The 26,409-nt window shown below is 42.3% G+C and overlaps 1 pseudogene across 1 annotated transcript in view; it reads left to right on the plus strand.

The window, feature by feature from the left end:
• The first annotated feature begins 1,397 nt into the window (after positions 1–1,397).
• The window catches only part of LOC148018948 (uncharacterized), an 88,249-nt pseudogene continuing 63,237 nt past the window's right edge, over positions 1,398–26,409 (plus strand). The window contains exon 1 of the transcript XR_015695069.1: positions 1,398–1,569. The product of XR_015695069.1 is annotated as an uncharacterized LOC148018948 (transcript). The remainder of the gene's footprint in view (positions 1,570–26,409) is intronic.

Genomic DNA, 26,409 nt, shown 5'->3' on the forward strand with positions numbered 1-26,409 from the left:
TCCCCTACGACCATGTGATCTATAAGCTTAACTTACTATCATATTCTTATCACTGTCAAGTAGGGTAGGTTTTCCATTGAACTTCTACCTTAGCCACTTCCATTGATTAGCTCATTGTGTTGAGACGTTTGCAACATATACTAATATAAGTATCATTTATTTTCCTACAATCATAATCTAGACAACTAAAATCGTACCCTTAGAATCTCCCCACACCCGATAGTTCAGTACTCAACTCACCTCTAGCAATGAGCATGGACCCTCCTTTTCCCCACATTCAACCTTGAGCTATTGAGTTATAACCATGTGTAGCAACTTGCCTATCTTCGTAATCTCTTAGCTTAAATCAATTAGAGTGTTATTGCATTGAGTTTCCCCTATCTAATTAATGTGGAGTGCTATTGCATTGAGTTTTCTCTTTCTAATTAATGCATGCATAAACCACTTTCTCTTTTGGGAACAAATCCCCCTCACATTCTAGGAGACAAACTTGATCTTACTTGAGACTCTGTTCATTCTAATATGCCGTGCCTTCAAAAAGCTCCACCCTACTTGTAACTACCATATAATGGTTCTTGTCCACTAGTGCCATTTATCCTTTTGTCTAGTTGCCCTAGGGTTGATGTTCTATTTGTCTTTCACCTTTGACGTAGAGCTAGTTGCTTCCTTTTGAGGGAGCTTTTTTTGAGGTTTGTGAAGACCTTTTTCTACTTCAATTCTCTTTGATTTGACCTTTTCCTTTGTTTCCATCTTATTGTTTGTCCTTTCTCAATTTGCTTTTTGTTTGGGGGTTGTTTCTCCCCCGCTATGGTTTCATCCATGGACTCCTCTCATTTCTTAGGAAAAACTTTTGTAAACTGTTCTTCTTGCTCCGGTCATAGCAATAATCCGGGAAGGAACTGAAGCACACTACAGAACAATCTCAAAGCCTCCACGGCCTACAACCTCTAGATATTCTAGCGCCTCCTTCCTCCTATCCCATAATATGTAAACCTTGTGATATGGTTTAAGTGGGCCAAAAGGAGTAGTAACAATTAGGATATAAAGCACCTGACCAAATGAAAGAGAAAGTTTAGCAACCTCATCATCCAACCAAATAGGAAGATTAGGAAAAGATCCAAACGACACATTGCATATAAGACAACCTCTAGGGAGAATGAAGGACTTTAGTGCATGGCGAAGATAAGGTTTTCCTTGTGGCCAACTGTGCAAGTGAGAACTCAATCCCTTCCAATTTGCAGAGATAAGAAGAATCAAGACAATAATGCAGTACTTGCATATTGGAGAAAAACAATTGAACCTCGGTTCTCATGCACAACATCGACGCCTTACGGCTGATCAAAACGCTAATACAATTCCAAGAATTAGAACCTTGGTGGACCCGACCTTTGAAAATTTGGAAATTCTTCCATTGGCAATCGAGAGAGAGAGAGAGAGAGAGAGGCAGAGAGGCAGCGAGCGCGCGCCAGCGACGTTGCCTATTTGCACCACTGTCGCTTCTCGAAACTCGCCGCTAAAAGTCACCATCGCCTCCCCGTCACAAAGTAGCTAGCCATCGAGAAGGACCAGGTATCTGTTTCCTGCTTCTTCTCCCTCCCTCCCTCCCTCTCTCTCTCTCTCTCTCTCTCTCTCTCTTACATGGACATTACACGTTTTGCCACAAAACCGACAAGTTACATTCTGCTTTAAAATGGAGATGCTTATGTATTCCATGCTTATCTTCCATAGATTTTGGCTTCCACCACATGTGGAAACATATTGCTAAAGCCCGGTGCTGTCCGACAGTGTAGCACTGAGAGTTGAAAAGTAGATTATCAGTGGCTCTCATTTCCTTGCTTGATAGAAGTAGGGTGTGTTCTCTCTCTGTTTTTCTCAAAAAACAGGATTGATCGAGCTGAATTCTATATATTACTTGCTCTCTTAGGGCCTTGATCATTTCATGCTTAATGAAGTTAGGCTTAGTTGCTCTCTTTTCATTGGCCAATCAAATATTGTCAATGTTAGTTTCTCTCTTACAAGGCAACTGACTGATAAAAGGATCACATAATGCTTAAGCCATGCCCAAAAAAGTGCCTCATTCAATATGAAAAGGTGAAAGGATGCAAATATCCGGTGAAGCAAATGTGAAGTTTTCGAATGTGACAAGTCAAAGCATACAGAACAGTGAGAATAGTTTCATTCTTAGAGACGAACCCTGATGCTTATGCTGTTGTGCAGATGTGGCTGCTGGTCATATGTGGTCTTTCCATTTGCTGACATTTTCTTTTGTAAAGGGTTGTTGTTTACATATGCTGTGGCATATAGAATGGCTGCAATCCCTTACCTATCCTTTGTGTCGTGATGTGTTGGATGGATGCAGTTGCTTACATGGTTAGCACCTCCCCCATCACAGCAGCAGCTACTAACACAACAACAGTGTCTACATTCTCAATATGTATTTCTGTAAGGCATTGGTGAAACCCTGTACACATATCACGATGCTTGCTAGGTTGACGGAGTGCATGTATTGTCTAGAACAGATGAATGAAGAGTAAATGAGAGTAGTGTTGAGACTGTTAGAACTAAAATGGTTTAGTGTATCCTTTGCTTTTGTTGTCAATATTGTTATTCAATGGTTTTCTTTGTTGGCATATCTTCTTTGCTGTAAGTCATAACATGGGAGGGAAGCAACGGTGGGATACGAGGTAGAAGCTATGGAGAGAGAGAGAGAGAGAGAGAGAGAGAGAGAGAGATTCGAGAGTTTTGTGGGTACAAAATGAGCAATACTCCTATTCTTTGCTATCTTCACTTATATACGACTATTGAGTGTGTACTTATAGAAGGGGTGTCCCCTTGGCTATTGTCTATTGACCTTTACTTGAATAACCTTCCACTTGAAAGCAGTGTGTCTTTATGGGAATATAAAAAGAAAAGTGAAGATACTATTCAATGCCCATCAACACTGTTTAGTGTGTAAAGCACTTGGAAGGTAAACTCTTTGTGAGAAGATGTGCAAGGTTATCATCCATATGGATTTTAACAAGCTCAATGTGCTTGTCGTGATGAACCTCCTTTATGAAGTTATATTTCACCTCTATGTGCTTTACCTTTGCATGAAAGACATGGTTTTGTGCCAATCGAATGGTACTTTGACTATCACAATGCAATGTAGGCACCTCTCCTATAAAACACCTAAGTCTTTCAATAGATAAGTTACACATATAGCTTCTTTGCAGGCCTCAATGGTTACAACATACTCTGTCTAAGTGGTAGATAAAGTCATACATGATTGCAATCGAGAGACTCAAGAGACTACACCACTTATGAAAGCGAAGACAAAACTTATAGTAGATCTCCTAGATTTTACACTCCTTCCATAATCAATGTCTACATATCCAAGATCTAGAAACCTTGTTGAGCTAAAATATGCATTACTTGCTGATTAGCCTCTTAAATAGCCCCAAAACACACTTAAAAATACTCTTTTAGAGTAAAAATCCTAAAATGGGGAGCGATTCGAGAGAGTTCAGTGGAAACCCTAATTTTGGGGCGCCCTTCCACATCTATAAATAGACAGGTTGCCCCTATTCAAACTCATTCCGTCTGCGCAGGTTTCTCACTTCACGTGCAGATTTCAGCCATTAGCCTCCTCTCGAGTGGCTGTCCAGCCCTCGAGATTGCTGCCACTCCATCCATGTTTGCTCTTGTTGCTAGCGGCTTCATCCATGTTGACGTCAGTTGCTAGCGACATTATCTGCTGTGATCTGATCATCTAGTCATTGCCAGCAACATGAGACACTGTTTCAGTCTGCTGTTTACAGCAGATTGTGTGCAGTTTTCAGCCTTTGATTGGTGGCCATTCACTATTCAGCACTCCTACACTCCGAAAGGTGGTCACAAACTTGGGATCCGTCTTCAGTGGACGTCACACTTCGACATTGCTCTGCCCTTGAGCACACTGTACACTCTTACATTCATTTACAACATTTATTCACTTTAGAGTTGTGTTCTCTCTCTCGCTTCTTCTGTTTGTGTTTGAGTATTGAGTTTTGTGTTTTGTGTTTAGAGTTTGAGTTTTGTCCTCTGTGTGTGTGTATGAGAGAGTCTCTTTGTGTTTTTGTCGTGGTCGTACACTCTGTGTGTCCTCGATGCAAACCCTAGTAGTTTTCTTCACATGGTATCAGGGTCGGCACTCTTGTAAAGAGTATCTTGCGGATGTTGTGGAGAGCTAGTCTTTGTGCGAGATACACAATATGACTCGTAACTGAATCACAATGTCCCAGACACCTTCTCTAGTTCCTATGATATATTATCAGACATCTCCATCATTGGAGGGCCTAAGACAACATTATGGACTCGGTGAGGAGGACAATACTCCACTTTTACCTTCACCTTCTTCTACTCCTATTCCAGATTTCACTAACATGATAGAGGACGACTTTGAGGAGTACTATTGCAACAAGTATGGTGATGTTTACACCCCTTCTACCAGTTTTGCTACCACATTCGCACCGGTTGTGAGGTTGGCTACCTCTCCGATCATGGAGAACATAGGGTGTTTGGAACGTCTGGCGATTCATCTTCATCATCTTAGCCAGGTCCAATGTTAGGTTTGTACAGTTCTTTTGTGTTGCATGAATCAAAACCCTTGCGTGTTTCTTCTTTTAAGGTATAGGATCCGGATGGCTTTGCGTATGTGAATTTCAATAGAGGGGGCTCACGAAGCAGGCGGAAATTAGGTATATCTATAGTTTCTGTTTCATTTGAGCATATCACACACACTTCTCACTTCTCTCCCATTCCACCCTCTTCTATATCACACCTTGATCACCTCTCATTATCTTTCCAAAACCTTGGATTATACTCCACATTTGCATTACACACCCTGGGGTTTGGATCTTCCATCTCCGCTCCTAGTACCTTTTACTTCTCCACCCCATTCTCTACCTCTTTGCAACATGGTACTTCGTTAGGAGGAATGCCACCCTTTAATACAATGCCTCTCACCTTTCAGCAAATGAGTACACCCTTAACTCTTGGGTCGACTGTGATGGGCATTCTCCTCACTATCCCCAGCTTCACATCTCACATGACCACTCATACGCAGGGGTTTCCATCCTTAGCTTATGGTGTGTCTTCACACTCTCCTTGGGTTACATCTATGCAGGGATTCCCATCTTTTGCTCCCCGTGTTTCCATCCCATCTCCTTGGGTTTCTCATGTGGCTACCATGCCCATGCCTAGTTAGCCCCATCCCTACCTATGGATCCACCTTGCATACTATCCGCATGTCTGGTAGGCACTCTGGGTCCATTTCCAAGTGTACTCCACTCCCCCATCCTACCCCTATCACACTTTTTCATGCTATCCATCTTTGAGCACTACCACTCCTGTTGTAACAGCTAAGAATACCTTCATGGATAAGACATGTTTTAACGGGCCAATTTCACCACTTGGTCTAATTTTATGTAATAAGTGCTTGAGTCTCAGGGTCTTTGGGACTTGGTCATTGGTCTAGAGCCTATGCCGGACCCTCAACTAGCTCACCCTAATTACATCCGTCAATGGAGAGTCTGCAATGCCACAGTCAATGTTGAGCTGATGCAGGGGTTGCTTCCTGAGTTTCACTCTCAGTTGTAGCACTTTCCGCTCGCATCAGAGTGTTGGAGTCACCTTCTCGACCGCTATGCGGCTCGTGATCGTACTTGGCGCATCAATCTCAATTTTGAGCTTCAAGAGAGGAAGGAGATGATTTGAAAGTCAAGCTGGCTGAACATAGGTGGTTACTTGTCGAGTTCGCCACTACTGGCTCTCCAAAGTCAAGTGATGATTAGGTTACATTTTTCTTGAATAAGTTGCCCGAAAAGTACTTCAATTTTGTTTAATGTTGGGGGTAAAGGCGCCTCCGCCTAGCCGCTCGTGTATTACTACACTGACAGTCACCGCCACTGCACACTGTAGGTGGCGGGCGTCCGTCACCGTCACTTTATTCTTTATTCTTTTAGTGACAGTTTGAATAAAGGAAGGCCCGGTCACACATTGTGACTGTTGGAGTTTCCATTTCTTGTCTCTCTTTTTCTTGCTCTTGCTCTTCCATCATAGCTCTCTAGTGCAAGCTTCGATCCTTCTCACCTTTCAACTGGTATCAGAGAGCACGGCTTTCGGACTCTTGAGCTTGGCTCGTGGCATTCTTAGCTTCCCATTGACTCCCCACTCGCATTGGGTTTCCTTCCCGGCAGCCATAGCTCATTCTCTTGAGCTCCTGTCACTCCCCGATTTCCCGAGCTTCTTCCCGGTCTATTGAGGTATCACCAGGGCATTGACATTGAGGTATTGCTTCATTATTTCAGAGATTTATCTCAATCCACAGGTCCAGGTAAACAGGATTTTCACAGGTTGTGGGCAACCATAGCTCACACCTCTTGAAGCTTTCTTCACCTGGATCTTGCTTCCAGCCTATCAAGGCTTGTTGAGGCTTGGTGTAGGCCTTCTTTGGCCCCCATTTGTGCCCTATTGTTGACACATGGGACAGCAGACCCCCCAGCTAGCTCACGTATTTTTTGCGCTTGTTTCAAAATCTGGCCCCAAAATCACTCTTTTTGTCATATCTCGGGCATTCGGAACCCGATTCAGGCAAGGTAAGAGTCTAAGTTGGGGTTTTGGCACGCTCCGGACGCGATGGTGATGTCGGATTTGCCAAATTCTGATGACAGAATATTCTGCAACAGATTTCAGGTCTGAGACAGTATGTATTTGTATGCCTATGGCTTATGTGATGCTTCTATTGATGTCGATTGATTGGGGGATTGAAGCTACATGTAATGCTATGATTTTGGCTTGATTGTAGGGCTGGAAATACTCAGTTTATAACAGTAAATGCATGCTGAATACTCTTGGGCTGAAGCTATCTTTCATTCTTTGACATATGCCTATTGGTTCCGGATGAATGTCTTGGGTTATGTTATGATGTATTGATCTTCGAGGGACGACTTCGAGCTTGCCATTGGATCCGGATGCTTTTGGAAGCTTGAGCTTATTTCAACCCACACTTATTGACATTGGTCTATGCTTGACAGTGGTCAGTGCTTTGACAGTTATATGCTATTTGGGTACATGTTTACCCGATGCCTATGGCTTGGTGCATTTGTCTTGGCACAGTGTACCATGTACTTGTTGAGCTTTAGTGCTCTCTGAAGACTTGGCTTGGATTCTCATTTGCTATTTCGGAATTTTGTGTTGGCTGTTATTTTGGTTGTCAGAGATATTTATTGGGATGTATGTCTTGCTCATGGATGCTACCTACAGTTGCTTTGTAGCCGTCATGCTCTTGGGATGCTATTGAGGCATTGTCTTGGTTACCTGTCTTTGGTACTCTGACTTGGTTTGATTGAGCTGTTGAGCTCGTTTATCCGTCTTTTGTACCAGTGGGAGCATCTTGTATGCTTAATCGACATTAAGCAGGAGGTTTATGCTATTTTGAGCATTTTGCAGATACTTGAGACTTTGGGATCTCTTACACTTAAATGATGTATGGTCCATGCACTGATATCTTGGAGTTGCTTTTGACCTGAGCTTGGGCTTTGCACTCTTGTGAGTATACACCTACTGGTGTTAGGTCTTGCCAGTGTTATGTATACTTTGCCCTACTGTCCCCAGGGGGTATGCCTACTCACTGACGGATGCTTTGGTGACATGTTTGGGTGTTTGCTCAGGGTCTTGATGACTGTTTGGTGCTGATTTATGCCCGTTTTTGGGTGGTCATGTCTTGGCTATCATTTATTAACTTGGTTCAGTGATTTGGTCAGCAATTGATTCTCACAGTACCGTGTTGTCATTTATTATAGCAAGCATATAACTTTGGACTAACATGGATTTTTCATTCTGAAATATTCTGAAATGATGTACTTTCACTAGTACTTGGTGGGCAACAGCTTTGGCTATACTTTTCTCGTCATTTTCTCTTGATTTTGGTGATTTTTTGGTCATTTTCTGTAGTAAACAACAAGCAGTTTTGCATTGTTTGCAGTCTTTCAGCGTGCATTATGGCGAGTTCGTCCACTGATCATGCTATTTTCAACATCACTAAGCTTGATGGTACGAATTACTCTTATTGGAAGAGTCAGATTTGGCAGGTGTTGGTGCAGAAATTGCAGATCAAACCATTGAGGTTTAGCGGGCATTTGCCTACAACTATGCCAGATGAGAAATGGTTTGAGCTTGATGAGTTATGTAAGTCCACTATTGTATTATCTCTCACAGAACAGGTTCATTACAATGTATTTGAGGAAGAACAGAGTGCATGGTAGTTGTGGGATAAAATCAAGAATCTCTATGACAAGAAAAGTCTAGCGAGTCAGATGTATTGGTTGAAGCAGCTTATGGATGTGCGCATGAATGAGAATGTAACTATGTCTGCTCACTTGAGCCAGTTTTATGCTATACTCAAGAACTTGACTTCGCAGGACATCACTTTTGTAGAGGATGTCACTTCTCTTTTCTTGCTTGGTACTCTTAATGAGTCATGGGATGTATTCCACACTGTATTATGTGCTTCTATTGCTACCTTGAAATTATCTGATGTTGAGAGTGCTCTTCTGCAAGAAGAGGTTAACCGTAAGAATTTGGATGCCTCTCGTGTGTCGCATGCTATGAGAGTTAGAGGTAGAAATGATGGATATGGAAAGCATGGTAGCGGTAGTGACCGTGGACGGGATTCTCAGAAATCTCGGTCTAAGTCTCGTGGGAAGTCATGTAGCAAATCCCGTGGTAGGAATGCAGATGTTACTTGTCACCATTGTGGAAAAAAGAACCATATTAGGCCACAATGCTATAAAGTGCGCAATGAAAGGCGCAAAGATAAGGGGAAAGACAAAGTGCAGGATAAGTCTTCTGATCGCAGCATAGTGTGTGCAAAGTCCAGTGTTAAAATTGAAGAGATCAATGTTATGCAGCTTGAGGATGTTGATGATGATTATATCCTTGCAGCTTCTTCTAGTGCTTCGCACATGATAGAGATACACTATGTATGCACAGTGTTGGCTCTTGGACTCAGGTGCGTCCTTTCATGTGACACCTTGCCAATAGTGGTTTCATTCATGCCGTACTGTTTCAGGTTCTGTACGCTTGGGTGATGACAGCTCTCTTGATATTGTGGGCATTGGTGATGTTAGGCTATAGTTCCCTTCTGGCAGCAGCAATTTTGTTATGCAGGATGTACGTCATGTACCTGCTTTATGTCAAGAATCGCGTGGTGGGGGGAGTTGCTCAAGATGCTGCGCCGAACACACACAGAATGCACAAGGAGAATTTCACTCAAGAGACAAGAAGAGAGATGGAGGCCAAAACGTTTTCTTGCTGATTTCTTTTTCTTCTTTCACACTCTTTACAATGTACACAAAGTATAGGTAAGATACAACATAAAGGAAAGTGGCCTACTAAGTCAAACAATGCATAACCGACTACACTAGTCGACTGGCGCTATAACTATGCCAGCTGTAAATAGGTGTAACAATCTGAATATAATAAGTAATGAGTCAATGGCCATATGTGAGTCATAATGACCATCGACGTGCTAAATGTAGACGTGTGGACCCATCTAACCAGACGGTCCATCATCAATGTCCGCATGTGTTGAGCTTGTCGTCTCAACACTCCCCCTCAAGCTCAACTGCATCTCTGCAACTCCAAGTAAGCTTCGAAACTTTTGAAGCTTCTCTGTACCCAATGCCTTCGTGAAGATGTCAGCTATCTGATCCTGTGTGCTGATATACACCAAGTCAATCTCACATGCTAGTACCTTCTCTCTCACAAAGTGGTATCGTATCTCAATATGTTTTGTCCTGGCATGGAACACAGGGTTTCTAGCCAACTGTATACTGCTCATGTTGTCACAATAAATGACAACTGGACCTTCCACCTGCACATTCAAATCAGCCAATAACTTTTGCAACCATACTACCTCACATGCTGCAACAGCAGCACCTCTATACTCAGCCTCTGTACTCGACAAAGCAACTGTAGATTGCTTTTTGCTGCTCCAAGCAATTGCTGCACTACCAAGAGAGAACATGTATCCGCTGATAGATCTTCTATCAGACATACTATCAGCCTAATCTGCATCTGTGTATCCAAACACCTGTACATCTTTACCTGCCTCATAGAAAAGTCCATAATGTAATGTGGACTTCACATATCTCAATATGCGTCTGACTGTATCCAAATGTGGCTTTCTAGGTACTTGCATAAACTGACTCACAAGACCAACAGCATAGCTCAAGTCTGGCCTTGTAATGGTCATGTAGATCAAACTCCCCACTATCCTCCTGAACATAGTAGGGTCTTCTATCTCATTCCCAACATCAGCACTCAACTTTACATTTTGCTCCAACGGGACTGAAAGTGGTTTGCATGCTGTTATACCATACTTGGACAACATATCCAAGCCATACTGTCTTTGGGACAGCCATATACCATCATCACATCTAATCACCTCAATGCCAAGGAAGTACCTTAGCTCACCTAAATCCTTCATCTCAAACTTATTCTTCAAATTGCCCTTGACTTCAGCAATCCCACTATCACTATCACCTGTAATAATCAAGTCATCCACATAGATGACTATAATGACCAAACGTGTATCTCCCTTTCTCACATAAAGTGAGTGATCAGCATCAGAAACATAAAAGCCAATATTGACAAGATACTCTTTGATCTTGCCAGACCATGCTCTAGGTGCTTGCTTGAGCCCATAGAGCGCCTTCTTCAACCTGCACACATACGTGGGATGCTCTAAATCTTCATAACCTGCTAGCTGATCCATATACACTCCTTCCTGCAAATCACTATGCAAGAAGGCATTCTTTACATCCATTTGCTGCAACCTCCAACCTTTGGCTGCTGCCAAAGCAATCACACATCTGACAGTTGCCATCCTAGCAACTGGACTGAAGGTTTCATCATAATCTATGCCATATGTCTGGGCATAGCCTTTTGCAACCAGCCTAGCTTTGTACCTACTAATAGAACCATTTGCATTGTGCTTAATCTTATAAACCCACTTACATCCAATGGCTTTCTTACCCTTCGGCAATGATACTAGATCCCAAGTCTTATTGGCCTCTAATGCAGCCATCTCCTCATCCATTGCTGCATCCCAATGAGCATGTCCAACAGCCTCCTCAAAACATGTGGGCTCAACATCCTCAACTAGTTTCACCATATAAGCATAATGGTGAGCTGCATAACCTTCAAAACCAAATCTTTTAATAGGGTATCTCACCTTGCTAGACCTGCGTACCACTGGATCACTCAATGGAGTCTTTGCATTAACACGTGCTCTCTGCACACCTGGAGTCCTCATTGAAGGAATGCCAAGCTCATCATCCAGGCTCTCTAAGCCACTGGAGTCTTCATCAAGAACTGCATCAATGCCTTCTGACACTTTATTCTTTCCTTTGTCTTTACCTGTAGTGTTACTAGATGCACCTGAAGATGTAGAGGTACTCCTTAGTCTCCCAGACCAAGGACTACTAGATGATGTCTCTGGTCCACTAAGAGTTCGTGATTCTTGCTTTTCAGCCTGCACATGAGTGTCATGATGATCATCATCATCCAATGCATCACCACTAGATGCATACCAACTGCTCATTTCATCAAAGATGACATCCCTGCTCACTCTGAACTTACATGTGACAGGGTTATAACAGCGATACCCTTTTTGCTCTAAAGAGTATTCAATAAAGATACACTTTTCAGCCTTTGGATCCAATTTCTTCCGCAACTCATTTGGCACATGAACATACGCAATGCAACCAAACACTTTCAAGTGTGAAACATCAGGCTTCTTACCTGTAAAACATTCTTCGGGGGTCATACCATGAACTGCAGCTGTGGGAGTTCTGTTTATAATATAAACAGCAGTATGAATAGTCTCAGACAAAAAATGCTTAGGCATATTCTTTTCAGTCATCAAGGCACGTGCAACTTCTGCAATATGCTTGTTTTTTCTTTCTGCAACCCCATTCTGCTGTGGGGTATACCTGCATGTGAACTGTCTCTTTATCCCATGAGACCTCAGAAAATCACTGAACTCATTCGAGAGGTACTCTCCCCCTTCATCTGACCTCAAGTACTTTACTTTCAAGCCTGTTTCTCTTTCAACTGCAGCCTTGAAAGTTCTAAAGTGCTCAAACGCTTCACTCTTTTTCTTCATAAAATATATTCACAGCTTTTTAGAACAATCATCAATGAATGTGACAAAGTATGAACTGTCTCCAAGAGATACATTTTGTGTAGGCCCACAAATGTCTGTACGCACAACATCAAGGATATTTCTGCTTACATCTCTGTCATGTGAAAAGGGTTGTCTTGTCTGCTTACCAAACTAACATGCTTCGCATACCTTATGAAATTCTGCAACTCTAAATGTAGGCAAACCTGTAACCAACCCTTTGGACTGCATTAATTTCAGCCTTTGTACATTTGCATGTCCAATGCGTTTGTGCCAAATTTCAATGTCTGCAACATCTTTTTCTTTAGCATACATAGCAGCATTCATAGTAGGAATTCCAGCATCGAGAGTAAACATACGTTCAACTCTACTTCCCTTTGCAACTAACCTGCACTTGTCATTGATGTCTCCTACAAAGCAGCCCTTTGCATTAAATCTGACTTGCAGTCCTTGCTCTACCATCTGACCCACTGACACGAAGTTCTTTGTAATAGATGGCACATGTAATACATTTGAAAGACTCTTTGTCTTACCATCATGCAAGGACAAGGGAACTTTTCCAATGTGTGAAATTGGATGGCATGAATCATCACCCATCTGTACATAACCTGCATTTTGCAAATCTTGCATCTCTCCAAATCATTCTGCATGGCTGGTCATATGATTGGATGCACCTGAATCAACATACCAAACATCTTCACGTGTTCCCTTTCCTGTAACAGCATTCAGCATATGCTGCATAACAAACGTTCATTTTTGTCTTCATTCTGTCGTGAAGACGATGCATAGTTTCCTTGCTACAACTTACCACTGCGAATATCATCTTTCTTAGCATAACATTGGGTTGCAATATGACCTGTTTTACCACAGTAGTGGCACACAATACCAGAGTTGTTAGAACCTCTGTTTTGCCATCCACCTCTTCCTCTAAAGCTCCCCCTGCCTCTAAAGTTACCTCGACCTCCTGAAACCTGCATATCGCCAAATTGCTGATTTAATCTGTTTTGCTGGTTGTTACTACCACGTCTTGTACCACGGCCTCTTGAAGAGAATCTGCCACGTCCCCTTCCTGAACCGGAGTAGAATACTTGGATCTGTTCACCACTTCTTTCAGATGTCTCACTCTGCATGTTGATCTCTTCAGTGATCATAAGGGAGACCAACTTATCGAAATCTGAAAATGGCTTCCTGACATATACGGAAGTTACAAAAGACTTCCAAGCCTTTTTATTGTTAAGTCCACCCAAAGTAGACGACACCAAATCATCATCATCGAGCATTACATCAATCGCTGCCAATGCATCTGCAATGCTCCTTACCTTCAATGCATACTCATTGATAGACATCTTCCCTTTCTTCAATGTATTCAACTCTTGCTTGAGTTGAATCTTTCGTGCCTTTGTATTTATAGAAAACATACTTTCAAGTATGGTCCAAGCTGCATATGAATTCTTTGCATTTCTAATATGTCCCAGTATATTATTGTCAATTACTGCAGACAACCAATACATGATCTTTTTATCTTTTGCATTCCATTCCTTCTGTGCCTTTGTCTCTTCTGCAGTTGGAGGATCATTCACCTCCGGCTCCTTTTCTTTACCTGAAACAAACTCGTAGAGGTCTTTTCCAATAAGGAAGTTCGTGACACGGAACTTCCATGAAGGGTAGTTGTTCTTGTCAAGCTTCTCAATGATAGGGCTTCCACTGTTCTCTGCCATTATCACAAAATTAATACCAACAGCAAGCAAATCTTCTGCAACCCTCGACCTGTAGTGCACAGCAATACACTAGACAGCCTTTTTCATTGTCTGCTCAACAATACATGCAATCTGCAACCTGTTTGCAGATAAACCTTGTGTTTACTCACTGGTAAACACCTTTGAACTTACAGATCTGAAATCTGTAACCTGGCACCCACTTTCGGTCAATACAGTCGAAGTCAGTGTGTATCCTGAAACTGGTGTCCGCAACTTTGCGGCTCTAAAACGGACCCTGAAACGGCCTCAGATGCCCAAAATAACTGCGGGAAAGCCGTGAAGGGCCCATCTGCAGAATATGCAACGCTCTTCGTGCACACCAAATCTCACTGCAATCTGAGATTTTTGCTCGACCCTGCTTTTGATGCCTCCACAGGCACTATCCAAGAGAAAGAGTGGAAGAATGGGAGAGCTTCTTACCCGTGGCTTGCTTGCTTGAACCTTGCTTCTTTTCCTTCGCTTTAGCCTTTGAAGTCAGCCTCTCTCAGTGGTGCAGCTCTGATATCATGTCAAGAATCGCGTGGTGGGGGGAGTTGCTCAAGATGCTGCGCCGCGAACACACTCAGAATGCACAAGGAGAAGCTCACTCAAGAGACAAGAAGAGAGATGGAGGCCAAAATGTTTTCTTGCTGATTTCTTCTTCTTCTTCCACACTCTTTACAATGTACACAAAGTATAGATAAGATACAACATAAAGGAAAGTGGCCTACCTAGTTAAACAATGCATAACCGACTACACTAGTCGACTGGCGCTATAACTATGCTAGCTGTAAATAGGTGTAATAACCTGAATATAATAAGTAATGAGTCAGTGGCCATGTGTGAGTCGTAATGACCACCGACGTGCTAAGTGTAGACGTGTGGACCCATCTAACCAGGCGGTCCATCGTCAATGTCCGCATGTGTTGAGCTTGTCGTCTCAACACTTTAACACACAGTCACATGTCAGTTGGACAGCTCTATAACGCAGGTTATCATGTATCTTTTGGAGACTCGGCATGGAAGATTACTTGTGGGAGACTTGTGATTGCGAGAGGTGCTAAAGCTAGCAGTCTCTATCCCTCGATTGTATCTGCTTATTCCCTTGATCATGTTTTATTTGTGGGTTCTATCCCACATGTATCTCTTTGGCATGCTCGTTTGGGCCATATATCTTTGAAGGGAATAAAAATGCTTTCTGGTTTGCAGTACTTACCGCCCCTTGATTATGCATGTTTTGATTCATGTGAGCAATGTCTTTATGGCAGGCAGACTAGGTCTATGTATAAGAAGTTTGGTAGGCCATGCATAAGTAAGCCCTTGGTATTGGTACATTCGGATGTCTGTGGGCCCATGCCTTGTCAATCTATGGGTGGTGCAAAGTATTTTGTTACTTTCATAGATGATTTTTCACGGAAAGTTTGGGCTTATCCCATTAAGCTGAAATCCGATGTCTTGGTTGTGTTTCAGAGATGGCTTGCATTGGTTGAGAACCAGTCTGGGTATAGGCTAAAATGCCTAAAGACAGATAATGGGGGTGAGTATGTCTCACGTGCTTTTGAGCAGTTATGTAATGAGAGGGGTATTAAGCGTCAGTTGACCACCCCCTATACCCCCCCCAGAATGGTTTGGCTGAGCGGATGAATAGAACCATCCAGGAGTGTGTACGCAGTATGCTTAGCCATGCAGGCCTACCACAAAGCTTTTGGGCTGAGGCAGTTAGTACAGCTGTGCATGTCATAAACAGATCACTCTCTAGTGGTTTGGATTTCTAAGTTGTAGAGGAGATATGGATTGGAAAACCTCCCTCTTATGCGCATCTCCGTGTTTTTGGATGTGAGGCATTTTGCCATGTATCCAGGGACAAGAGAAGTAAGCTGGATCCTAAGAGTGTCAAATGCATTTTCCTTGGTTATGGGGATGCATGCGAGATGGATTACCGTTTCTGGGATCCGCAGGTGTGGAAAGGCATCCGCAGTCATGATGTAGTCTTTCATGAAAACAAGATGCATAGGCAGCCTGAGAGAGTTGTTGAGATCCACAGGGTCATATTCAAGAGGAGCCGAGAGCTCCCGCACAACCAATTGGACAACCTACAGCTGCAGCAGATGCTCATGGTCAGGGTGTTGGACAGGCAGTTGGGCAGGCAGCAGAGCCTGCCGTGAGACGGTCTACTAGAGACAGACGTCCACCTGATAGATTTTTGCCCTCGATGCATTATGTCTTGGTTACAGATGCAAGAGAGCCTTTCACTTATGATGAGGCTATGCGCAGGGGTGACAGTTGCTCCTGGGAGAGGGCTATGCAGTTTGAGATAGACTCCTTGCATAAGAATGACACTTGAGATTTGGTTTCCTTGCCTACGGGTAAGAAGGCTTTGCCATGCAAGTGGGTGTATAAGCTGAAAAGTACCCCTGGACATCCCAAGCCGGCATACAAGGCTAGATTGGTAGCAAAGGGTTTTAAGCAGGAGCATGGTGTGGAGTTTGATGAGGTCTTTTCTCCTGTGGTTAAGATGACCACCCTGCGTTTAGTCTTGGCTTTGGTTGCTCAGCTTGACTTGGATTTATACCAGATGGATGTCAAGATGGCTTTCTTACATGGGGACTTGCATGATGAGATTTATATGGAGCAGCCCAAGCGCTTTGCAGAACCTGGTAGGGAGCACCTAGTGTGCAAATTGAAGAAAAGTCTTTATGGCTTGAAATAGGCACCTAGGGAGTGATATCATAAGTTTGATCCCTTTATGCAATCACAGGGCTACAACGGGAGTGCTATGGATCCGTGTCTTTACAAGAAGAAAGTCCGTGATGATTCTTTATTGATTTTGGTACTCTATGTGGATGATATGTTGATAGCAGGGAAAGCTCATGATGAGCTAGATGCTCTTAAGGCTCAGCTTAAGAAGAGCTTTGAGATGAAAGATCTGGGACATGCCTCTCACATACTTGGTATGCGCATTAGATGCGACAGATATCAGGGACTCCTCTACTTGTCACAGAGGGAGTACATTCATAAAGTCCTTGAGCGCTTCCGCATGCAGGACGTAAAGCCTATTGGCTGTCCATTGCCTTCTTATGTGAAGGTATTACAAGCTGATTGTCTGCAGACAGATGAGCAGAGGGCCGAGATGGCCAAGATTCCCTATGCATCTGCAGTGGGCAGTCTTATGTATACCATGATCACCACTCGTCCAGATATTGCCTTTGTAGTTGGTGTTATGGTACACTATATGGCTACACCTGGCAAGAAGCATTGGGATGCCGTGAAGGGTATCATGAGGTATCTGAAGGGTACTGCAGATATGTGCATATGCTATGGTAGCCAGGATACAGGAGTCGTGGGGTACACTGACTCTGATTATGCAGGACATGCAGATAGTAGGAAGTCCACTTCTGGCTATGTATTCACCTATGCTGGAGGTGCTGTTTCTTGGATGTCCAGGGTGCAGAAATGCACGGCCCTTTCTACTACAAAGGCGGAGTATGTTGCAGCCACACTGAGGCTTGCAAGGAGGCCATTTGGTTGGGTCGTTTGGTTGCTGACCTTGGTATTGATGCTACCCCTACACTGCATTTGGATTCTATGAGTGCTATTCAGTTAGCCAAGAATCCGGTCTTCCATGTGAAGACGAAACACATTGAGGTGAGGTATCACTTCATACGTGGGGTTGTTGAGGACAAGTTTGTTGATCTTGTCAAGATCTCGACTGACCAGAATCTTGCAGATCTGTTCACGAAAAGCCTCTCTACAGAGCGCTTTGCCTTCCTTAGGAGGTTGATGGGCGTGGGATGAGATGACGTCTTTCCTCATCCTGTTGTACATGTGTACATGTACTGCCTTTTTCTTTTTCTTTTCACTCCTCACTCAGGTAGATTTGCCTTTAAGTGGGAGGTTGTTGGGAGTAAAGGCGCCTTTGCCTAGCCGTCCATGTATTACTACAGTGATAGTCACCGCCACTGCACACTGCAGGTGGCGGGCGCCGGTCACCGTCACTTTATTCTTTATTCTTTTAGTGACAGTTTGAATAAAGGAAGGCCCGGTTACACATTGTGACTGTTGGAGTTCCCATTTCTTGTCTCTCTCTTTCTTGCTCTTGCTCTCCCGCCATAGCTCTTGAGTGTAAGCTTCGATCCTTCTCACCTTTCATTTAACATAATCTTCCAACCTAGATTGCCAACCTTCTACAAGTTTGAGTGCCAGTTTTTGTGTTACGTAAGGTTGCATAATCAAGTCCACAAGAAATTCTCATCGCAGTCTTATTCAGAGCAGAGGGGATTGGTTGCCTTTTCTTTAGGAGGGAAAACCACCATTGGCAAGAGCTCGCAAGATGCAAAGGCAAGCCAATCCAAGGGTGACTCCTTTTCTCAGATGGAACCAAAGAATCTAGACCTATTTGGCAGCAACTCCCTAAGAAAAATCGGTTTTGCACACATTGCCAGAGAGCAGGCCATGTGGACTAGAAGTGTCGCTCCAAGGCCCAAGGTCTTCCACCTAAAAAGCCTCTGCAGACCACTGCGACTGCACAGTCCAGTTTAGCATTCATTTTTCACACTCTTAGAGTCGGGCCCATAGGATTCATCGTCCTTAGCATTTCCATTCTTTTGACTTTCGCTGCATTTACTCACACACATACACATTCATCACATTTATTTTGAGTTAGATCTTCTTTTTGTTATATTGCTTTGGAGCATCTCACCACTAACCTTTGTGTTTGGAGATTCTCATCTCTTTTGCAGGGTTTTGTCTTTCAGTGTAGGGCTAACTTGTAGATTGCTTTTGTCCTTCCTGGGCTAGAGACGTAGGGATGCGCACTGTTCCTTTCATGGTTTTATCATCCTAGGAGTGCTTGCTCTTCTTCCAACATGGCGGTTTCCCCTCCCGAGGCGGATCATGTAGTATCTCTCTCGATGCTATCATGGCGGTGACTTTTACCTTGCTCTTCTAGCGGGATGCTTCATCCACTTCATCCACTTGATCTTCTTTCATTCCTTATGGTTCTCGGCACTATATGAAGATCAACATCAGGCTCTTCTTCCTTCTTTGGTATCTACATCTAGGTTGAGAGGGGGTTCCTACCCTTCTTGGTATTCTACAAGCTTCAGCACTTTGTCTTTGACATCGGCTTTTCTCCCTTGTTGTACATTATCCTTTGCATTGCTTGATTTCATCATCTTTGTATTAGGGCACTTGGGCAAGTGACCAATTTCCCCATGAGGGACACTGTCCAAGTGGCACTTGCTGCATGAGCATTCTTGAGCATGTAGTATACTTTGCATCTCATTGTGCAGAGCACCACTTGAGCGAATTCTAAGCTGTTTCCATCGACGGCTGTTGTTACCACACCACCATACTTCTTTATCACATGGATACCTCATCACCCATTTTTCCTCATCATCAATACCTTCAGTGGATGGGTTAGCTTGTTTTGTTTTGTCATGTGTTGGGTGTACCCTCCCTACTCATGTCTTTTGGGTCACTATTACCCAATCAGCCGCATCCCATAAAATTTACCTCACTTATTCAAAAAAAAAAAAGTTTCATGTAGTTCCATCCGCCTTTGTAGGGCTTGGTAGGCCATTGGGTAGCTGACGTGCACCCTTTGTCCGATGCCCTGTTCTCTCTGGGGTGACTATTTGGAATCCCTTGGTAAGATAACCATCGCCTCTATAGTTTTGGTAGGCCACTGGGGAGCCAACGTGCACCCTTTGTCTAATGCCTTGGCTGCTTTGGGGTGGGATGCCTTGGGGTAAATAACCATCATAGTGGTTGGTCTAACCTTTCGGCTTAGTTTTGGGCCTGAGAGGGGGTGTTGAGCTAAAATATGCATTACTTGCTGATTAGTCTCTTAGATAGCCCCAAAACACACTAAAAATGCTCTTTTAGAGTAAAAACCCTAAAACGGGGAGCGGTTCGAGAGAGTTCAGTGAAAACCCTAATTTTTGGGGTGTCCTTCCACATCTATAAATAGACATGCTGCCCCCATTCAGCCTCATTCCGTTTGTGCAGGTTTCTCATTCTACGTGCAGATATCAGCTATCAGCCTCCTCCCACGTGGCTGTCCAGCCCTCCAGATTGTTGCCACTCCATCTGTGTTTGCTCCTGCTACTGGCGCCTTCATCCATGCTAACGTCAGCTGCTGGCGACATCATCATTTGCTATGATCTGATCATTTGGTCATTGCCAGCCACATGAGATACTGTTTCAGTCTGCTGTTTACAGCTAATTGTGGGCAGTTTCCAGCCTCCGATCGGTGGTACACTGCTGCGTTTACCAATTTCCAGCCTCCAGATAGCTACGTTTTGGTGACCAACCTGTTGCCATTCACTATTCAGCACTCCACTCCGATTGGTGGTCACAGACTTGGTATCTGTCTCCGGCGGACGTCACACTCCGACATTGCTCTGCCCTTGAGCACACTGTACACTCTTACATTCATTTACAGCATTCATTCACTTCAGAGTTGTGTTTTCTCTCTCCCTTCTTCTGTTTGTGTTTGAGTTTTGAGTTTTGCGCTTAGGGTTTGAGTTTTGCCTTGTGTGTTTGTGTCTATGTCTCTCTCTTTGTGTTTCTGCCGTGGTCGTACACTCTGTGTGTCCTCAGTGCAAACCCTAGCAGTTTTCTTCTCAAACCCTTGTAGGCCTGTGTAAAACCAACTCAATAGGAGCCCTTGGTTGTCCCACCTATCTATTCTGTAAGATATGAGGTTGTCCACCATCTCGTGGCACTTCTACCTTAGCATTAGCAGGCGTTCCAAGCCCTGCATCATGTGAAATAGGTAGTGGAGTCTTCATGTGTTGACTGCCTATCCTCTTGAGTCTTGAAACACAACTCTGCGGATCTCAACTATTTTGATAGGTTGCTTATGTATCTTATTCTCATTAAATATGACATCATGGTTGTGTGCTACACTTTTAGATTTAGGATCCCACAAGCAATGGTCTATTTCACTAGACTCTCTATAGCCAAGAAAGATGTATTTCTTGGACTTATGATCAACCTTTATCCGCTTGTCCCTAGGTATATGCATAAATGCCTCATAGCTAAAAACATGCAAGCAATCACAACTAGGTCTCTTGTGAGACCATAACTCCTTTGGTATCTTGCCATCCAATGGCTTGCCAGGAGATTTGTTGATAAAATGCATTGTTATTTTTATAGCTTCAGCCCAAAATCCATTAGTAAGACTAGCATTAGAGAGCATACTATGAGCCCTTTCTTGAATGGTTGTGTTTATCTTCTTAGCCACACAATTTTGAGTAAGATTCTCAGGAGTTCTCAACTCTCTCTTGATACCACGGCTTGCACAAAAGTTCGTAAAGACATGTGAGATATACTCTCCACCATTATTAGTCCTCAAGTACTCAAGCTTCTTGCTAGATTGCTTCTCTACAAAGAGGCAATGCTAACAAAAAACAAGATCATAAAAATTTAGGGATGGGAGACAATGGGAATAGCAGAAAGCTTTGATTTCAGTGATTGACAAGTGCTTCAAACAGTAATGCCATAAAGAAACAACTGGTTGTTCAGTGATAGCTATAGCATGGTCTTTAACACCAGAAACATGCAAAGGATTCCAAGTACCAACTTTCGGCTGTTTGGCAGCAATCAAAGATTCCTTGGAAATCTTCTACACATAATTACCAAAGATCACTCTATAACCATATACCCATCAAATTATTTCGTATCAATCAAACTTTTTGTTAAGTCTAGAATATGCCGTATATTTTGCAAGACAAAAGAAGAACCATTTGGTAGCGACAAGTGTATATCCTCAATGCCAACAATGTTGCATGCATAGTTATTTCCAAGACAGATTCATCTTTTTTTTCTAGCATTGTAAGTAGTGGATCACTCTCCACATGGAGTATCATGAAATGATGCTCTAGAATCCAAAAGCTAGTTTTGAGATATGCCATGGCTCACTATACATGGCCACTAAGAATGCATCACCCAAAGAGGATATATATAGAACATCACCATCATCACTGCCACATGCATTAATCTTTTCTATCTTCGCCTTTCTTTTCTCTTGTTTTTTGTCATCATCCTATTTGCCTTTTTGCTCTTTTGCTTGTTCTTCTATTGTAACAGTCCTTTTTGATGTGTCCATTCTTGTTACAAAAGAAGCATTCTATATCCTTTTTGCTACATGATTTGCTCCTTGACTTGCCTCTCTTGCGATAGTTCTCCTTGGCATTTGACCCTTCTATCATCATAAGTGCACTGAAGATTTTTGACCTTGTATTGTTCTTTGTGTTTATCTCCTCAGTGAGTAAATACTCTCAACATTAGTACTTGTTAGACTTCTTGCGGGTGCAAAGTTACTAATGGGAATCTTGAAAGTATCTCAACTCTTATGCACAAAGTGACTAATAAGAACATGGCTTTCATTGAATTATGAAAAACAATTTTCGAAGATATTAATTGCTTGAAAATAGTGTTGAACTCATTGAGGTGATTGTGTATTGAAGCTACTTCTTGCACGTGGAAGATCAATGAGTTTTTTCAGCCAATAAACCTGAGGCTGTAGTTTCTTTTTCATATAAGTCTCTAGACTTTGTCCATACACCATATGCATCTTTTGTATTTTTCACATTAAAATACATGGACTTTGAGAGTGTGAGCATAATAGGGGAGTGTGCCAACTCATCCAATTTTTCCTATACATTTGCATCTATATCCTCAGGCTTAATCCCATTACATGCGATTGGGCTTCACTTTTCTTGATCAATACATTGTATATTTACTTTTTTTAATTTAATAAAGGAAGTTTGTTCTATCAAGCTTTTCACTATTGAACAATGCATTCTTTGAACTCGGTGAAGAAGCCATAATGCTAAAAGTATATTTGCATACCAAAAATAACAAGATAGGCCTAAGTGCAAGCTTAAAATAGACCAATTGATTGCAAACAACGTTGTCGCAACGTGTAATGTTGAAGGTCACCACAGGGGTATGGCAAGAAAACTGGACAAGGTAGATAGAGGTGTCTTTAAGAGATAAGTAGATTACAATGAATGTTTAAAGGTTCAAGAGGTACTTCACGGTCAATCACGGGGATTTGAGAGAGAAGAATGTATGGGGGTTCAAGAACTTAGACTCTGAAGAAGGTAGAGATAAGAGAAGGGATGAAGGTTTCAAGCCAAGTCCTTGAAGATGATAATAGAGCTTCCAACTGCATGTTCTTAGCAAATATCACAAGAGTATTACCTCATAAGATCTATCTCAATCAAGCTTGTTTTCTTGACTGTAATCTTAAGTTATGTATTCAAGTACAATATGTTGTCATGTTTCAAAAACAACTCAGCATAGCATGAATTAACTTTGCATGATGACATTCAATGTAGACTGTTAGGAACGAAAGCTTATGAGTCAATTACAAGGCTTGAAGGGTAAAAGTGACTTGATTCAAGAAAGCTTCAAATAGAGTTCTTGAACTACTGCTAGAAGCATTAGTGGCCATTGTTCAGCAAAGTGCTAAGTACCAATGCTGTATTTTATGACAGTACATATTAGGATGAATATTTAGCTAATTTCAGCCCAAAATTTCAAGAGGTAAGAGCAAGATTTGATCCAAATACATGTATAGTAGTAGAAAGGATGACTTTCATCAATATAACTGAGATTTCAACATAAAATCCATCATAAAACCACTGCAAGGCGACTCCCACTTCAGCAATATCACCAAAAATACATTTGCAACAATCCCAGATCTGCAAATGATCACTAAGATTGCTGCACCATGAATATTCAGTAATACATCAACTCAATAGGAGCTGCCTAACATGTGTACTAAATACATATGTGCCCAAAAGCACTTTTGATACACAAGAAGACCTGGGAAAACCCCCAAATTTTCGGACACAAATCAGCACAAATCTTAGAAATGTGCTTACGTGTGCCAACCCTTGTTAGTGAGAAGGGGAACTGATTGCAAAAATTAATTAAAAATATTGACAAAAAAAATGTTGTTGCATGGTCTCCACCAAGCCATCGCCTGCCTGCGATTGATTGTTGCAGGCCAGAAAAGTTGTCACCTGCTCACACCTGACATGTCGCAGGTCATATTTGACTTGTCGCAGCTCACACTTGATCTGCCTGGTCAAAAAATGACATTTGGATTGCCTCGACTGGTCAGCCTGGTAAAAAATGACCTATCAAGCGTTGTCGGCAAAACGTAGCGTGCCTCAGGAAGCATGCACACCTTTGCCACAACTCTGATACCAATTTGTTGGGATGAGTGCGCAATGGAACGCAATACAAAAATGGAGCAGGAGTAATGTTGAGAGTGAGAGTGAGAGAATGCCAAGATGAGTGTACTAGCAAGTCACGGTACACAAAGAATAAAATGTATCTATATGTTAGGGTACAAATAAGGGTATGTTTACACTTGTATAAGTTTACACACACGGAAGATTAAGGGACTTTACACCCAATACTGCCCCAATGGCCATTGGATGTGGTACGCAAGCAGCCTCAGAAGCCTATATCTTTCAGTACTCTTGAAGGATTAGTTGATTGGTTTGCTAGCTCCTCACCCATTGCTCTCTTTGCATCCATTCCTAGGTCATCCTTGGCACCTCCATCTGAGACCACTTCTCCATCTTATCAAGCATTTCTTTCAAGATCAATGTGGTGAATATGCCATGATCACATAAAAAACACATGGGTAGAGGAGAAGTGACAAGAAAATTTGGTAGAGGAGGTGAATACAAATTTAGTATGGCAAAATATTTGCCGATGTCAATGTACGCATGACACATGAGGGAATCATCAAATTCCACACAATCATAGTTTGGCATTCTTTGCTTTAATATAGTCGAAATATAAATACACGTTAGAAACCATACATTCTTGGATGCACGGACGCTCTAAGAGGAGGAGGAGAGAGGCCTGAAAAATACCAGCCAACATAACATAACATAAGACTCACAAAAAATCTCAAAAACATTGCCAAATTATCATGCAATGGATCCATTAATCATGAGCTCAATTAATCTAACAAAACTAAACCATAGTATAGCATAAACCATGGTAAAACATCAATGGCATCATAACATATGCTGCTGTCCATAAAATCAGCTGAATACCACTGAAAATTAATGACCATACACTGAAAACCAACATTTGATAATCAACCCCTAATGATCATTAACTGATGCAAATATACAGATTTAAAGTTGCAGATAATAAACCATACCATATGCATACCAAATATAGTGCCTAGGATACTAAATAGTGATCTCCTAACAAATGTACTGCCAGTTATAGTACCTTGAATGTATGCTAAATACATCCGAGGTCCACTACATCTAGAGCTGTCCATCACTAAGAAGCAAGCTTCCTCATGAGCATCATGTAATACTTTGGATCCCAACTCTGTTGAACTTGATTGAGCTCGAGATCTAAAGTCAGCTCTAACTGGAAAGCATCAAGGTAAAGTTGCAGCTACCGAGGATGGTTTGCCAAGTCATCCTCCTCCATCCATTTGGCTTCAATTAGTGAATAGTTTTGAAACTTCACTAAGTACCGTCCAAAAACCTTACCCCTAATCTTCTGCTATATGTGCCAATATCTGCTCTAATACCTATATCTCATCGAGCTCTTCAACCTCAAGCTGAATTTCAGCAAATACATCCTTTGGCACATGACCATGAAAAGGCCTAAGCAAGCTCACATGAAAGGCGTTGTGTATCTGCCGGTGTGGAGGCAGTTTTAGCCTATAGCATGCATCACCGATCCTCTCCAACACTTGAAATGGCCCGTAGTATTGCTTACTCAACTTTGGATATAATCTATTTGTCCATCTTTTTCAACTATGCCTTTTCAAAACGCAGAAATACATAATCACCTCTACAAAGTGCAAAGAATGCCTATTGTAAATAAATACTCTGACACAAAAACACAAATAACAATTGTATGACAAAGCACAGACTGATAAAAGAACTCAGATAGGGTTAGGGTAACTCAGAGACAAGGAACACAAAAAATAACTGAGTGATATAACTATTGAATATACAACACTCATGCAACAAACACACTGAATATTGAACCTCGAACTCCTGTATCTCAAGGATCAGGACAAGGGTAATGAACTGGAGAGTGTGTCATACTCTGAACGGATCTCGAATCGTAGCAAGGCAACCTTCGAATGTCGAACACCAGCAAACATAGCAATGAAAAGCTGGATCTAATGTAAGTGGCAATGAGAAGAGAGAAATAATAAAAACGCAGGTTGCAAGAGAGAGAAAGACTAAAAACAGCCTATAGGAGAGATTAAGACTAAAAATATACGCTGCAGGAGAGAAAACTGCCAAATGTAGGCTGTAGATGACATGGCAGGTAGTACAGCAATAGGTCTGTGCAAGAACAGTAGTCGCCTAGCTAGGATCAGCTTCAAAATGCAAGAGGTTTGTGCAACAAGCTGAAACACTTGAAATCTGCAAAAATGAGATTTAGGGT

Source organism: Lygodium microphyllum, chromosome 20 (assembly GCF_053477565.2).
Source record: "Lygodium microphyllum isolate KBCC chromosome 20, Lygodium_microphyllum_v1.1.10, whole genome shotgun sequence".
Taxonomy (NCBI): Eukaryota; Viridiplantae; Streptophyta; class Polypodiopsida; order Schizaeales; family Lygodiaceae; genus Lygodium; species Lygodium microphyllum.